The sequence below is a fragment of the Hyperolius riggenbachi genome, chromosome 10 (assembly GCF_040937935.1).
Source record: "Hyperolius riggenbachi isolate aHypRig1 chromosome 10, aHypRig1.pri, whole genome shotgun sequence".
NCBI classification, from domain to species: Eukaryota; Metazoa; Chordata; class Amphibia; order Anura; family Hyperoliidae; genus Hyperolius; species Hyperolius riggenbachi.
The window spans coordinates 61,227,335-61,244,039 of NC_090655.1; the positions used below are offsets into that span (position 1 = coordinate 61,227,335).

A 16,705-nucleotide genomic window follows, 5' to 3' on the forward strand; every position below is an offset into this window, starting at 1 on the left:
TAATGCCTAATTATGTTGATCCAGGGATTTTATCTGATTGCCATCTGGAGTCGGGAAGGAATTTTTCCCTTTAGGGGCTAATTGGACCATGCCTTGTAAGGGTTTTTTCGCCTTCCTCTGGATCAACAGGGAAATGTGAGGGAGCAGGCTGGTGTTGTACTTTATACTGGTTGAACTCGATGGACGTATGTCTTTTTTCAACCAAAATAACTATGTAACTATTTCCTGCATGTTTGCACTGCTCCCAACTGTCCCTCATTTGGAGGGACAGTCCCTCTTTGGGAGCCCTGTCCCTCTTTCCTCCTCATTTGTCTCTCTTTCAGGACTTTGTCCCTCTTTCTATGTAAATATATGTATTTCTCTACTAAAAATGTGTTTAATTGACTCTATACTCTATTCCCATCCTTTAAATTGATATATGACTAATTTTAAAATGTTAATATGAAGAAAAATGAAACAGGATAGAAAGGACTAGTGTGGTTTAAATGATAAAACATTTTCCTTATGAAATCTTTATGGTATGCGTGACTAAGGGTGTGGCGGGGGCGTGATCAGGGGTGTGGCATGGGCTTGGCTTAAGTGTCCCTCTTTCTCATCTTAAAACGTTGGGAGGTATGTGTTTGATCTGAAATCAGATCGGACATGCTGGAAATAATCGATTTGGCAGCAAATATGCCAGAAACTCTCATCGTGTGTAGCTAGTATAAAATAAGAAAGAGGGACACTAAGACACCACACGGCCACACCCTAACCACACCTCCACCGCACCTCTCGTCATGCATATCAAGAGAATTCAGAAGCAAAAGATGCACTGTAGATTTATCATTCAGATCATCCTGGTCCTCTCGATCATCATCAGTAATTTTTTTTTTTTTTACTTTTAACATTTGAAAATGAGAAATCTATAAATCTAAATGATGGGGATAAAGTTTAGTCAGTTAAAAACATTTTTCAGTAGAAAAATATATGTATTTACATAGATCTGTACATCAGTCCTGAAAGAGGCACAAATGTGGAGTTGAAGGATATACGAGGTGACATGTGACATGATGAGATAGACATGTGTATGTACAGTGCCTAGCACACAGATCACTGCTATGATGGAGTTAAAAAATCAGGTATGCAAGTGACAGTTTCTGTCTGGGTCGGACTATAGTGTAACCCTCACTTATTAGCAATTGCAGCCATAAAACACTTTCCTGGCTTCTGAGAGCAGGAGAGTAATAAAAATTGTCAATAGTTCATAGATTTTAGCTCTGGCATACTTCAATGAATGTGTCATTGAGAAGAGGCCATGGAACAGAAAAACTTAAAAAGTAGATTTAAATATAAAATGAAGCTGTAGGATAGCAAAAAAAGTCATTTTTTTAGAAGGAGGAGGATAGATACATTTGTTTTTCTCATTAGCTTATTCTCACCTCGGATGTCTTTTAACTACTTTGGCCTCCTGGACGTACTAGCTACGCCCAGGAGGCCATGTGCGCGTCCGCGCGCTCCCGCGGCCGATCGTGCACGCGCGCTTCCGGGCCGCGGTTCGTTAGCCTGGCAATCAGTGAATCGGGCTATGGTGCCCGATCACTGATTCCTCTCCCCCGCTGAAAAAGCGACAGCTTCTCTCGGAAGCTGCGCTTTTTCTGGCTGTAACGTCCCCCATACGTCGCTCTAAGCGTATGTTACGCTTAGAGTGACGTCATGTAAACAAACTCATGCCCGCCATCTTGTGGCCAAAAAGTAAAACTACAACTAAAAGTGAAAAAAATAAAACTCAAGACACATTTACATTATAAAACTATGGCTTACATCCCACCCTCCCAAAAATACCCAAATAAAATGTTTAATACAAAAAAAACAAAACATTACAATAAAAAAAAAAAACATGTAAATATTTACCTAAGGGTCTAAACTTATTAAATATCAATGTAAAGATGAAATATTTCTAATTTTTTTTTTATTTTAAACTTGTAAATAGTGATAGATGCAAAATGGAAAAAAATGCACCTTTATTTCCAAATAAAATATTGTCGCCATACATTGTGATAGGGACATAATTTTAACGTTGTAATAACCGGGACATATGGGCAAATATAATACATGAGTTTTAATTATGGAGGCATGTATTATTTTAAAGCTATAATGGCTGAAAACTGAGAAATGAATTTTTTCCGTTTTTTTCTTATTCTTCCTGTTAAAATGCATTTACAGTAAAGTGGCTCTTAGCAAAATGTACCCCCCAAAGAAAGCCTAATTGGTGGCGGAAAAAACAAGATATAGATCAGTTCATTGTGATAAGTAGTGATAAAGTTATAGGCTAATGAATGGGAGGTGAAAAGTGCTCGGATGCAGAAAGTGAAAACGACTGAAGGCTGAAGTGGTTAAGAGGGACAGAGGGATTTGGTTCCTAAAGAAAGAGGGACAGTTAGAAGCTATGGTGTCAGTGCTGCAGCAGAGAGCAATGCAGGTGCTGGGTGTTTTTATAAAACACATGGCCACCTGTGTGCAAATGTGCGCACAAGCCCTATGCAGGGTACACTTTAAACATAACATTATTGTTATTTTTTTTTTTTTTTTATAAACCAAGCCCAGATTGTTCAGTATGTCTACTTTTATAGTGTTTGTGTCATTATTGATAAGATTTACGTAAATAGCGTTTTACAGTTTAAAAAAAAAAAAAAAAAAAAAAGCTTTCATGGTGCACTTCTGCAAACGGAGGCTTACAGATGGTGTTGGGGGAATTAAAATTGAAGTGTACACGCAGATTGAATCAGCATTCCTGTATCATCCCCACACTACGGTGCACAAACCTACGTCACTGCTGATCCACGCAATGCTGGCAGCAGTCTGACGGAACGTGTGTTCCCTCCCTTCACCTTATCTCCACCTCACAGCTGAATGGAGGCAGGCTCTCCCCTGGGAAATCGCAGCACAATCCGCCATACCACCCCATTAAACAATTACTCCAGAGCACATGGGTGACTCATTCAATCAATACCCCATCTTTTTTACATTCGTCCCGATCGCCGTCCAGGACTCAACTGGAACTGGCCCCAGTGTGACAACCTGCAAAGGTCGTGGGATGAATCAATTTCTGACAATGGAGGAGAGTGCAGATGTTTTAACCCCTCATCTGCTGGTGAAGCAGCCAGCCACAGATGTCCGTGTATTTCCAAAACAAAAGTACCACAAATTACAAAATAATGCTGTTAGTGCAGATAAGCTGCTTCTCGGTGCTCTGAGTCGGGTGCTTCCACTAGGGCTGTCTGTGCATTTCTTACAATAATTATTAGCAGCCCCCCTTCCCCCTATCCTTCATGCCACCCTCAAACACCCTTCCCTGAAATGAAGTTTATTGGATTTATAGAAAGTGTGCAATAATTGTTTAAACAAAATTAGGCAGGAGCATACATTTGAAAAATCAAAATTTGAAAAAATAAATGAAATCAATATTTAATAGATCCTACTTTTGCAGAAATTACAGATTCTAAACGCTTCCAGTAGGTTCCAATGAGAGTCTGGTTGAAGGTATTTTGGACCATTCCTCTCTATAAAACCTCTCTAGTTCATTCAGGTTTGATGGCTTCCGAGCATGCACATCTCTCTTTAACTCACACCACAGATTTTCAATTACATTCAGGTCTGGGGACTGAGATGGCTATTCCAGAACTTTGTACTTGTTCCTCTGCATGAATGCATTAGGGGATTTTGAGCAGTGTTTAGGGTCATTGTCTTGATGAAAGTTCCAGCCCCGACGCAGCTTCAGCTTGGTCACTGATTCCTGGACATTGGTCTCCAGAATCTGCTGATACTGAGTGGGATCCATGCATCCCTCAACTTTGACAGTATTCCCAGCCCATGCACTGGCCACACAGCCCCACGGCATGATGGAACCACCACCATATTTTACTGTAGTTAGCAGGTGTTTTTCTTGGAATGCTGTGTTCTTTTTCCTCCGTGCATAATGCCCCTTAATATGCCCAAATAACTCCTCAGTCCGCAGCACCTTATTCCAAAATGAAGGTGGCTTGTCCAAATGTGCTTTAGCATACCTCAAGCGGCTCTGTTTGTGCTGTGGGCAGAGAAAAGGCTTCCTTTGCATCACTCTCGCATACATCATCTCCTTGTGTAAAGTGCGCCGAATGGTTAAACGATGCACAGTGACTGTGGGTTGACTCTGACTGTTCTTACCATTCGTTGCTTCTGTCTAGCCAAGATTTTTCTTGGTTTACCACTTCGAGCCTTAACTTAAACTGAGCCTATGGTATTCCTTTTCCTCAATATGTTGCTAAATGTGGAAACAGACAGCTGAAATCTCTGAGACAGCTTTCTTTATCCTTTCCCTAAACCATGATGGTGAACAATCTTTGTCTTCAGGTCATTTGAGAGCTGTTTTGAGACCCCCATTTTGCTGCTCTTCAAAGAAATTAGAGGAGGAGGGTAACTTACAATTGACCCCCTTAAATACTCTTTCTCGTAATTGGATTCACCTGTGTATGTAGGTCAGGGGTCTCTGAGCTTACCAAGCCAATTTGAGTTTCCAATAATTAGTTCTAAAGGTTTTGGAATCAATAAAATGACAACCGTGCCCAAATTTATGCACCTGCCTAATATTATTTAAACAATTATTGCGCACTTTCTGTAAATCCAAAAAACTTCTCAAATATTCTGTGTGTCTCCTATATGATATATTTAACTGATATTTTTTATCGTAACAACCAACGATTTATACAGGAAAATCAAGACGATTAACAAGGTTACCCAAACTTTCGCATCCCGCTGTAGATCTATACATCAGTCCTGAAAGGAGGACAAATGAAGAAGAAGGAATAGAGGGATTCAGAGGGTTTTTTACTGGTAGGTAGGTTAAGTGGGGAATATATGAGGAATGGGACTTCTTAGAAACAAAGTGAAGGTATGTTATGGTATGTAGCTAATCATGATTCATAGGATCACATACAAATATTCTTTATTGAAAAAAGACATCCAGAGTTCAAATTCATTTTAGAGGGAACCTGAATGCTGCTCTCACTGTACTTCCTGTGAGAGCGGCATTGGCCAACAGAGAAGACCAGAACAGCGGCACACAGAGCTCCCGTGTGTGGAACCAGGAAGTGGTAAGTCGCTGCTGCCGCTTAAATACATTCTGGATGGGTGAACGCGGAAGGACAACCCCAGGTGAGGGAGAGGGGAGGCTGCCCCCCCCCCTCTAACTGATCTGTGCCCGCTACTCTCCCTTCTAGGCTACTGGGGACACCTATAGACCTGGCTACATATACTAGGGGCACCTATAGACCTTACTACCTAAACTGGAATCACCTATAGACCTGGCTACTTAAACTGGGGACACCTATAGACCTGGCTACCTATCCTAGGGACACCTATAGACCTGGCAACCTATACTGGGGACACCTATAGACCTGGCTACCTATACTGGGGACACCTATAGACCTGTCTACGTAAACTGGGGGCACATTTAGACCTGGCTACTTATACTGGACGACACCTAATAGACCTGGCTGCCTAAACAGGGGAACACCTATAGACCGGGTTACCTATACTGGGGACACCCATAGACCTGGCTACCTAAACTGGGGACACCTTTAGACCTGGCTACCTAAACTGGGGGACACCTATAGACTGGGTTACCTATACTGGGGACACCCATAGACCTGGCTACCTAAACTGGGGACACCTTTAGACCTGGCTACCTATACTGGGGACACCTATAGACATGGCTACCTACACTGGGGACACCTATAGACCTGGCTACCTAAACTGGGGGCACATTTAGACCTGGCTACCTATACAGGACGACACTTATGGGCCAGGCTACCTAAACTAGGAACACCCATAGACATGGCTACCTATACTGGGGGCACCTTTAGACCTGCCTACCTATACTGGGGGCACCTTTAGACCTAGCTACCTAAACTAGGGGGGGGGGGATTTAGACCAGGCTACCTATACTGGGGACCCCTATAGACCTGGCTACCTATACTGGGGACAACTATAGCTGGCTACCTATACTGGGGACACCTATAGCTGGCTACCTATACTGGGGGTAACTATACTTGGCTATTGGGGGGGGGGGGGGGGGTTGGCTTCCAAATCTGCTACTCTGCTTAGGGCCCCATTTGGCCTTAATCTAGCTCAAGGGTAGAACTATTCGTACAATCTGCCCATTTCCAGCCTGTAATCTAAATTCTGTTGACTGGACCACTTTAAAGAGGAACTGTAGCAACCTATAGTAGAATAAAGTAAATTATTCAGGATACCCACTTTTACATTAAATATCCTGGTTTCAAGTGGACCTGAACTCTTGCACAGTACAGAAAGAAAATAGAGAGAAATGCACCCTGTATGTATTTAGAGAGTCTAGCCCACCTAATTCCTCCTCGTCTGTGCCTAATCACCACTGTAATTTGAATCTCCTCTGCCATTGCAGAGCAGCTGATTTGTAAACACGGGATATTACCAAAATGGTTGCTTTCATGAAAGCAGGAAGTAGACACACTGCAGATTTATTGCAGGACTTGTATCACCACCTGTAACAATTAAATGTTTTTCTATAAAGATTATTATGCTGTTGTGTATCTTATCTCTCGTATTTCAGCATCAGAAACTTCCTATATCTCTATACATTGCTGTATATTTGTCTGTAGCCCCACCCTCCCACTAAGGCATAGCCTAAGCCAGTGATCTGCAAACTTGGCTCTCCAGCTGATTAGGAACTACAAGTCCCACAATGCATTGCAGGTTCTGACAGCCACAGTCATGATTCATAAAGGCAAATGCATTGTGGGACTTGTAGTTCCTTAACAGCTGGAGAGCCGAGTTTGCAGATCACTGGCCTAGGCTGTTTATTATGCAGAATTCTCCCTCGTTGCCTTCTGGGAGACCAGAGATCTTTTCTACTGGCTTTAAAACTCTCAGTAAACTAACATTCCGCAGAATTTTAGAATGTACATCGGGGCGAGGAAAGATTTTACAATGGGCAAACGCTGACTAAATCATTTATAAATAAATATTGCAGTTTTTGTTTTTCATTATGTTATTTTGACTTCAGGTCCGCTTTAAGCCCGGCAGGAAGGAGTGGGGGCTCTCACGCCAGGTCTGGAGGGGTTGTGCTGCGGATGACTCATTCAATTAAACCTGTTTCACAGAGCTGAGTGCTAATCCCATTGTGACATCACTGCTCATTGTTGTCTATCTCTTTGCAGATTCTCCACTATGGATCGTGCCGCCTGGATTCTTGGAATGTGTTTGGCGAGGTGTTATTTGCAGAGAGTACGCCGCTCTCCACGCAGACGCCGCATGCATGTGTGATGAGACCCAGGCTTGTCCTTGAGAGCTGCAGAGTGACGCCAGCAGCATCTCCAGCATGAATAATGAATGAAGGGAGATGACAAGCTGCAAGCCTCTGTGTCCTTGTGACACTGGAAGAGCCCCTGACAGGGACAGATGGAGAGGAGCTTCCTTGCTTCCAAGTATGTTGTAGTACAAAGATCAATGTACATAAACAGTGCAGGCATGCTAAATATGCGTATATATGTACTGTATGTACTCTATTCTCCAATCATGAGAGAAAATAATGTACACCTTCCTTTCTAAGGTATTGTGTATCAGGACATGATAATAAATTAGCTGGTCCTTGGCAGGTCTTAAAGTAAACTTGTAACATAAAAAAGTGCCCCGGGGGGGGGTACTTATCTTGTGAGGGGGAAGCCTTTGGATCCAATTGAGGCTTCCCCTGTCCTCATCCGTCCCACGGGGGTCTCGCTGGGCCCCTCCGGGCGGCAGCCATGTAAATATTTACCTCTCCGGCTCCAGCGCAGTAGTGGCTCTCGGATAGGGATCAGGCAGAAATAGCCGATCCCAGTCGGGTCCGCTCTACTGTGCAGGCGCAAGCCGGAGGGGCACAGCGAGACCACTGTGGGACAGAGGAGGACGGGGGAAGCTTTGATAGGATCCAGAGGCTTCGTCTTCCAGAGGTAAGTACCCCCCCAGGCACTTTTTTTTGTTACAGATTTTCTTTATAGTATACCTGATATAGAAGAGTCGGGATGGTCAATGAGATGCACATAATTTTGAGTTGATGTGGCATTATGTAAATTTTGTATGCACATTTATGCAGCTTGAACATGAGCCAGTCAAATCCCGCTGAAGGAAAATTTGATTGGTCCATTTTCAAGCTGCATATATTTGCATACAAAATGTGCATAATCCTGCATCATCTCGAAATTACTTGCATGTCATTGACCATCCCTATGAGGGAACAAGCCTGAGGCTTCTACTAGCCCCTTTAGCCTAAGGCTGGGACACAGGGGCGTAGCTATAAATCACGGGGTCCTCCAGGCAAAACTCCCCCCTCAACGTTTACACCCTTTCAGTTTCAAGCCCTTGTAACCCTCACAGCCAAGGGGGCATCTTGCAAAGGTCATAAAACAAGAGTGGCCAAGAAGATATTCACACCCATAACAAGTGTAGCCACAAAAACACCTGATCTGAAGGATGCATCCCTTTACCAGAGGGAGTGAAGTAGTAGTTGGGGCTTTCTTACAGTTCTGGGCCCCGCAGCGGTAGCAGGGGCTGCTCCCCTGTAGTTACGCCCCTGGCTGGACACCCGCTTGCGATTACACACTATTTTGGCAGTTAGACTTCGCAACAGCCATTCAGGAAATGCTGTTGAAAACAAAGAAAACACTGAAAATCTCCCATAAGGAGATGGACTAGTCCAAAACCTGTTGGTTCTGTCAGATTTTGCGCTGTAGTGGTCCTTTAAGTAAAACAGTGCAATGAACTTTGAAGACCTTGAAACAACAGTAAGACAGAATCACGGCTAAGCCATCACTTTTCTGACTGCTCTAAACTGAGAATAAAAGGTAACTTGACATAGCACCTGTCTGGTACACTTGCTTGATTGAATTAGTCTGCATGTCGTGTAGACTCACACAGGAGCATCTGCTGGGGGAGGGGGGGCGGAGGCACCGGCCTCAGGAAGGAAGTGGGGTGGGGGCAGGAGACTGTTGAGGAGCTGAATGACGAAGTGGAAAAGACCTAACAGAAGATGCACGAAGAACATCCTGTTCTCCCAGCGCTCTGCAGTGAGGTGCGCAGCTTCCGCCTTTACTCCTCCTCCCCCCCCCCCCCCCCCCCCCCCAGTCAAGATATTAGCTGTGATGTGACATCTGTCATCTGCTTCTTCTATATCAGCCACCGGAGGGGTTGTCGGGGAAACAAAGAGGCTTCGCTCGCATGTGGCTTGGGGTCGGGAGGAAGAGGAAGAATGTACGGCATAACCAGAGCGGAAAAACAAACAGCATTCGGCATTTCCGAGAGGGAATCCCCAGCGCTGCCAGAATATATTTATACATAGTGGGCCTGAATCGCTTACGCTCTCCATCTGGAGATCAGCAGAGAACATAAGTGTTCCGAATAATGTGATTTACTTTTATTATTTAGGTTGGAAGAGTTTTTGACACTCCACTGGGTCATATTGGTCTATAGTAAGGGTGGCTAAACATTTAGTAAGCATGTATCGGTAGTCGTGTCACTAAAGTTATATGCAAACCCCTACAGTGGGGACAGCCTGAGGATATTAAAAAATATGTTCTTGCTGTAGTTGCGTTACTTGGCTGCAATCCCTGTCTAGTCTTCTACACACACTAGACTGAACTTTGCTAAGGCGACTATGCGGGGTCATCCTGGCTGAAAATTTAGGGTACTTGTTTAAAGGTTGCCCGAGTCGTAATCAAAGTGTCCCCTTTTACTTACCTGGGGCTTCTTCCAGCCCCTGTAGTCTTGTAGGTTCCTCACTGTCCTCCCTGTCCCCTTCCTTGATTCACTGCGTGGTCCAATTAAGTCTGTGACTTAGCCAAGGCACGCCTTCGGGTCAGTGCATGAGCAGTAGTGCCACACCTTTGTCCCTCCTTCCCACCCATAGAAACAGTACGCGTTGCTCGGCTGTAGCCTAAAGGACGCTTTTGTATGAATTAATTGTCACCTCCCCATAGCAAAAGCACGTGGCTGTAGCCGTGGGATGTTTCTGTATGAACTCAGGTCCCGATCCCTAGGGGCAGCAGCTTAAGTGCATGTGCATGCACCTTTGTCCCTCCTTGCCTCCCCATAGCAACAGAACATGTCGCTCGGCTGTAGCCAAGGGACAATTCTGTATGAACTCAGGTGTTGATCCCTATGGGCAACAGCTATAGTGGATGTGTACACACCTTTTAGTCTGCTAACCTTTCAGTAACCCTTGCTAAGGTCTGACACAACCCAGCAGACTGACTTTATACCCATCAGCAAACCATCTATGATGATTCCAGGCTGGACTTGCTGCAGTGATCCTCCACTCTGGTAATCATACGTGTATCGATGCTGTGATGAAACATTTTATCTGTAATTGGAGCAGAATCATAACTGTGGATTGGATAATTCATTATGTGTTGATATGATCGTCACACATCACAGAGCCACAGATGGGTGTCCATATAAAGTCTTCCCTGGTAATTCTGGCACTGTGTATTTTCGGTGCAAGCTGTTAGTGTGTTTCTCTGCAGCTGAAATGACGGATTTAGCTGACAAAGCATGCGTTGCATCCTCTAAACCTAGGTGGATCCTATCTTGTGTTAAATCCCTTTCCCCTCCCAAACCTAACATAACTACCTGGTATAAAATATTGTCTCCCAAAACCTCGTACAGCATAATCTCGTTATAGTAAACTCTGATATAATAAAGATTTGGGTATAGTAATAAACTAAGTGTCCAGGTCCCGGCCAAGCACCATTATAAGTATATGGGAGTATTGCCTGGTATAGTAAACCTGGATAGAATAGAACAGGGGTCCCCAAACGTTTTCGAGGGCCGGGCCAACATACTTCAGACTGCTGTGGGGCCGGAGTATACATAAGATGATGTAGAAGTCTTTGCGGGCCAGACAGTGAAGCATACCCAGGTGACAATTGCACAGCAGTGTCACCTGACGTGGAATTTGATTGCAAACCAGTGAAATGACTGCTTTCTGGCTTCCATGTGGATGGGTGGTGCCAGCACTGCTATTCCATACGCGGACCACAAATATTTTAAGATGGAGCTGACCTCATCTATAAGTAATACATTTTCTGTGGTGGGGAGGGGGGTTAAAAAAGCCTCAGGGGGGCCACATTCGGCCCGTGGGCCTTAGTTTGCGGACCACCGGAATAGAACTTCTGTTGTAGTAGACCTGTTTTTTTTGGCCTCTTGGCTATTCTGTATCCAGCTATAGTGGAAAGTGGGCGGCGCATGCTTCATACGTCAGTCGGAGACCCCTGAACTGTGGCTGGTGGGTGCATCATAGCTCACTGCAAATGGAGCTGTGCAGCCTCAAACCACTCCGTGCCCATTCTGACCACTGACAAAAGCCTCTACAGTGTGCACCATGGAGCGATGGAAGAAGGTGCATTGATCTCCAAATCCCTCAGTTTTCAGACTCGTCACACATCTGTGGTACGTGCTGTGAAAACAAATTGGATCCATGGTGACCCCACTTAGCAACTGACAGGTTCTGCTGCCAATGTCTTGGTGCCAGATACCGCAGGACACCTGCTCAAGTCTTGTGAAGTCCATTCCTGGATGGGTCAGAGATGTTTTGGTAGTAAAAGAGGAACTGTAGTGAAAACAATGTAATGTCCTTTTTTTGTTTGTTTTTTTTCCTTTTGTTAAATTTATAATATTTCCTCGTGCTGATTTACACAGTGGCAACATCTTTAGTCCTGTCAGGTGATCTCTGTAAAATGTTTGGTTGGTGAGCATTCTGAAGCCAGTACATGGTCTCCCAGAATGGTCTGGGGGCTGGAGAATTCCGCATAGCTAATCAGCCTAGGCTAAACCTCACTGGGAGGGCGGGGCTAAATTTAATATACAACAATGTATAGCTATAGGAATTGTTTCTGGTGCTTAAACCAGGAAAATTTCCCTAAAAGTGGGTCTCCTCAAAAATGTACTGCATTCTGTGATATATATTGATACAGTGCCTCTTTAAAGAGTACCTGTAGAGAAAAAGTGAACCAAATGGGTACTCACCTGGGAAGCATTATGGGGGAGGTAGGGGGAAAGCACTTAACACTAGGGAACTGTATAGGGGTTGCAGGAAGGGGGGGGGGGGGGCATTAGGCACTTAGGAACTTCATAAGGGAGAGGTGGCCAGTAGAAATTGAGGTTGGCCTGTGACTAGGTCCTAGTGTACCATTTGGGCCCACTTTGTATTTGAGTTTGACACCCCTGCTCTAGAGACTGCCACTGTCATCCTCCATTGGTCTGTTCCAGCGCAGATCAAGACCAAAGGCTTGTCGAAGGCTTGCGCATGTGCAGTAGCACAGGCCTGCTAAGGCTTGGCTATTTCCGCTGAACCCCGAGCGGGTCTGTGCTACCATGCAGGTGCACTGCTGCCGGGCTTCGGGGGTCCCTGCTCTGAAACTGCTTGGTGGAGGAGTATGGGAGAAGCCCCTGGAGGATCCAGTGGGTTTCCCCTCATAAGATAATTATCTGTTTATTTCCGTCACAGGTTTGCTTTATTATTTTGGCCGAGTGGCACGTGGCTGTACTTTACCCCTGGAAAGAAGCACCTGTATAATACTGGCAGCTGTAGGCCTGTGCCAGAAGGAAAACCCAGCTCTGTATCCTAGAAATCTATGTTGTGAATTAGAAGATATGCCAGCTGAGCAGCGCCGTTCCTCAAAATCCCTTAATGAAATGCCGTGCAGAGCCAGCTGGCACTCAGTGCCGTGGCCTCTGCCGACTGCTGCCAGTTCCTGTCACACGGTGGTGTTTGTGGCACTGGAGACAGGCAGAAGGAGAGTTAACGCACATCCAGCTCTCCTGAGTGTCGCAGATGGGATTAGACGTCAGTGGCTCTCTATGACTCAGGATCTGTCTCCTGGGGGCATCTGTGAAGTGAGCGCTGCTCTACTCCCTCTCTGTAAATCAATATGAACTGATTGGAGGGATGGGGGGTGGCGGCAGATTGTGGGATGATGGGGACCCTGGATACGGCGCCAGGAAGGAGTATTCACTGTCGCTCTCCAGCCAGGCATAATCTGCATCAACAACAGAGAAGGATGCTCTGCGGCTTATTCCATCCCCCACTATCACTATGCTGCTGAGAGAGCCTGCAGCCCTGGCTTGCTGCATCTCGGTCCATTATCACCGCAAGATTTCATCTGTCAGTGGTAGAAGAACAATTGTTCCAAAAGATATCCTGTAATTATCTTTTAAAGTGGACCTGAATTCAAAACTTCCTCTCTGCTCTTAAAGATACACAGCAGCAAAATAACCTTTAAAGTAAAACATTTCTTTGTTACAGCTGATTCAAATCTGGCAATAAATCTGCACTATGCCTACTTCCTGCTTTCATGGAAGCAGACATAAGGTTAACATCCTGACCCATATGCAATTACCATTTTCTCCCAGGAGATAAGTTTTTATCTTTGTTTTAAAATAACTTTTCAGCATTTTACAACTGAAAAAGTACCCAGAAGTCAATGAAAAAGTATTATTAAAATTATTTTGAGTATTTTCTTGCTTTCACATGGTTTAAAAGACCTTTTATAGTAAGGTCTGAAAATAACACCTAGGAGAAAACTCAGGAGAAAAGGGTCCTGTGTTTAGATATCAGCTGCTCTACTGTGGCAGAGGAGATTCCTGAGCTGACAGCCGAGAGATTAAATTACAACTTGTGGTTAGTCACAGATGAAGGGGTATAGACAGGCTAAAACTAAATACATACAAAGTGGATTTCTCTATGTTTTTCTTCTGTCCTGTAAAAGAGTTAAGGTCCACTTTAAAGCTCTTTAAAAAAAAAAATAGGTTATACGACTTACAGATAGCCGATGTACGACGCTGCTCATGCATTTTGAAAGACAATCATGATGAATCAAATCAGATCCATTTGTTCAATGTCTCCCGTGTGTACAGATCTTTAATCTTTAAAGAGTGGCGTAGCTAGACATTACGGGGCCCAACAGCAACATTTTCATGGTGCCATCATATCTAGGCACTCTTGAGCAATTCACCTGCCGCATTTCACATCTATAAGACGGCAGAGCTCTGTGAGCAGGTCAGGAGCCACTTTCATTGGCTCCTGACCGTGTGATCACAGAGAGCCAATCACATTGGCTCACATTGATACACGGCGTCAGTAGCCAATGAAAGCGGCTCATGACCAGCTGACAGCACTCTGCCGTCATAGAGCCGGCAGAAAGAGGAGCCTGCGGTGATGGGACAGTGTCGTGACCGGCGAGAGCGGTGTGTATGTGTGGCGATTCGTCAGGGAGGCGGCGTTTTACGGTACCAGCAGTCTCTAGTCCTTAAGGGGCCAGAGACTGCTGGTACGGAAGTGGTTAAAGGACAACTGTCATGAGAGGTACTGGCTGCCATATTTATTTCCCTTTAAGCGATACCAGTTGCCTGGCAGCCCTGCTGATCATTCCGGCATCAGTAGTGTCTGAACCACACACCAGAAACCAGCATGCAGCTAATCTTGTCATATCTGACAATAATGTTGGAAACACCTGCATGCTTCTTCAAGGTCTATGGCTAACAGTATTAGAGGCAGATGACCAGCAGGACAGCCAGGCAACTGGTATTGCTTAACCTCCTTAGCGGTAACCCCGTGCTGGACACGGGGTAAGCTGCCGCGGAGGATTCCTCAGGCCCTGCTGGGCCGATTTGCATAATTATTTTTTTCAAACACGCAGCTAGCACTTTGCTAGCTGCGTGTTTGGTCTGATCGCCGCCGCCGATGCGCCGCTACCCGCCGCGATACAGGGGCCCTACCCCGCATACCCCTTGCGCAGCCTGGCCAATCGGCGCCAGGCTGCGCTATGGGGTAGATCGGGATTCCCTGTGACGTATGTAGGCTAGCTACATGCAAAAAAAAAAAAAAAGTGAGAAAAACCCTGCCGCGGCCGCGCAGCTGCACAATTTATACCGCCAGGGAGGTTAAAAGGAAATAAATATGGAAGCCCCCATATCCCTCACACTTCAGTTGTCCTTTAATTTAAAGTAATGTGGTGCAGAAGGGGACGAGTTGTTATCAGAGCCGGATCATTCACAAGGCAATTCTAGGCAGCTGACTGGGGCGTGGAGAGAGTATGGGGGATGCTAGCCCCCACCACAGCTAACTAAAAAAGGCAGGTGATCATCCGCGGTGGGCAAAGTGCTATCTTGCCTAGGGCCCCTATGGCAGCCTCCATATGCCTCTCGTTACAGTTATCCTTTAAAGATCCGATCTGCTGTGACATCCATAATCGCTGGTTCGCAAAGAAAAGACGCCTTAGAGGGGATCTAAGTAACATGTATAAATACATCAGAGGGCAATATAATAGCTTGGCGGATGAGCTTTTTGTCCCCAGGCCTTCTCAAAGGACTAGAGGACATGATCTTTGCATGGAGGAAAAACGTTTTAGCCATTTATTTAGGAAAGGGTTCTTTACAGTAAGAGTGATTAAGATGTGGAATGCATTGTCACAGTAAGTAGTTATGGCAAATTCTATACCTGCATTTAAAGGGGGCTTAGATGCTTTCCTTGCGTTGAAAGACATCCATGGCTACAATTACTAGGTAATGCCTAATGTTAATCCAGGGATTTTATCTGATTGCCATTTGGAGTCGGGAAGGAATTTTTTCCCTTTTGGGGCTAATTGGACCATGCCTTGTAAGGGTTTTTCGCCTTCCTCTGGATCAACAGGGATATGTGAGGGAGCAGGCTGGTGTTGTACTTTGTTCTCTGGTTGAACTAGATCAACTTATGTCTTTTTTCAACCCAAAAAACGATGTAACTAATGCAAAACATCGTTTGTGTAATCGTGCACACATACCCACACTCTGAAATCACAGAAACGATCGTGTCATGGTGCAAAAAATTGCTGGCCGTGGGAGAAATTGTGCAAAATGTCATGTTGTGAGTACATGCCTTTACCTAGATTGGGCTGGTCATTTTCTGCTCCTGTGTCCCCTGCCTGCTATATAACTGTCATATCCTCTTCTGTTGTTTATCGTAGAGGGCTGTGTAATATATGCTGCCACATAGTAATAACAATAGCAGTGATAAAAAATAGTGAAAACTTTCAAAAAGAACAGTGCAGAACTGAATGTGCCGAGCAGGTTGTGGATTTCTGGAGAGTTGATGATGATAAAGAGGGCCTTCTTTAAATAAATGGTATTAATAGTCTCAGGCGGATGTGATTTTTCATTGTAGACTCTTTATCCGGAGAAGGCGGTGTTATATTTTGCACAGACACATTACACTGGCCGTTTACACACATCTCCCTGGAGGAAACACATCTGTAACACAAACCGTTTACAAAGCTGTTAAAATTAAACATGAGCTGCAAAACAAATGGAGGAGATCTCAAACAAAGAAGAGGGGAAAAAACAGCCAGACAGTGAACAGACGGTAAACATCAGAGTATCCTAGCCGGATTATACATTAGGAGCAGGGGCATCATTAATAACTGCAAGACCCTCTGCAGAATCCTGCCTGGATTATACATTAGGTGCAGGGGCTGAATTACTAACCGCAAGCCTCTGTGCAGGACTTCTGTGGCTTATATATTGGAGACAGGCATGAAATAAATAACCGCAAGCCTCTGTGCAGGACCTCTGTGGGTTATATGTTGGGGACAGGTGTGAAATACATAACCGCAAGCCTCTGTGCAGGACTTCTGTGGGTTAG

At 44.9% G+C, this 16,705-nt stretch overlaps 1 long non-coding RNA gene across 3 annotated transcripts in view; it reads left to right on the top strand.

Moving 5' to 3' along the window:
* Positions 1-16,705, top strand: part of LOC137536036 (uncharacterized) — a 193,215-nt gene that overhangs the window by 57,922 nt on the left and 118,588 nt on the right. For all 3 annotated transcript variants that reach the window (XR_011024499.1, XR_011024501.1, XR_011024500.1), the window contains exon 4: positions 7,215-7,481. This is a non-coding gene — a long non-coding RNA (uncharacterized lncRNA). The remainder of the gene's footprint in view (positions 1-7,214; positions 7,482-16,705) is intronic.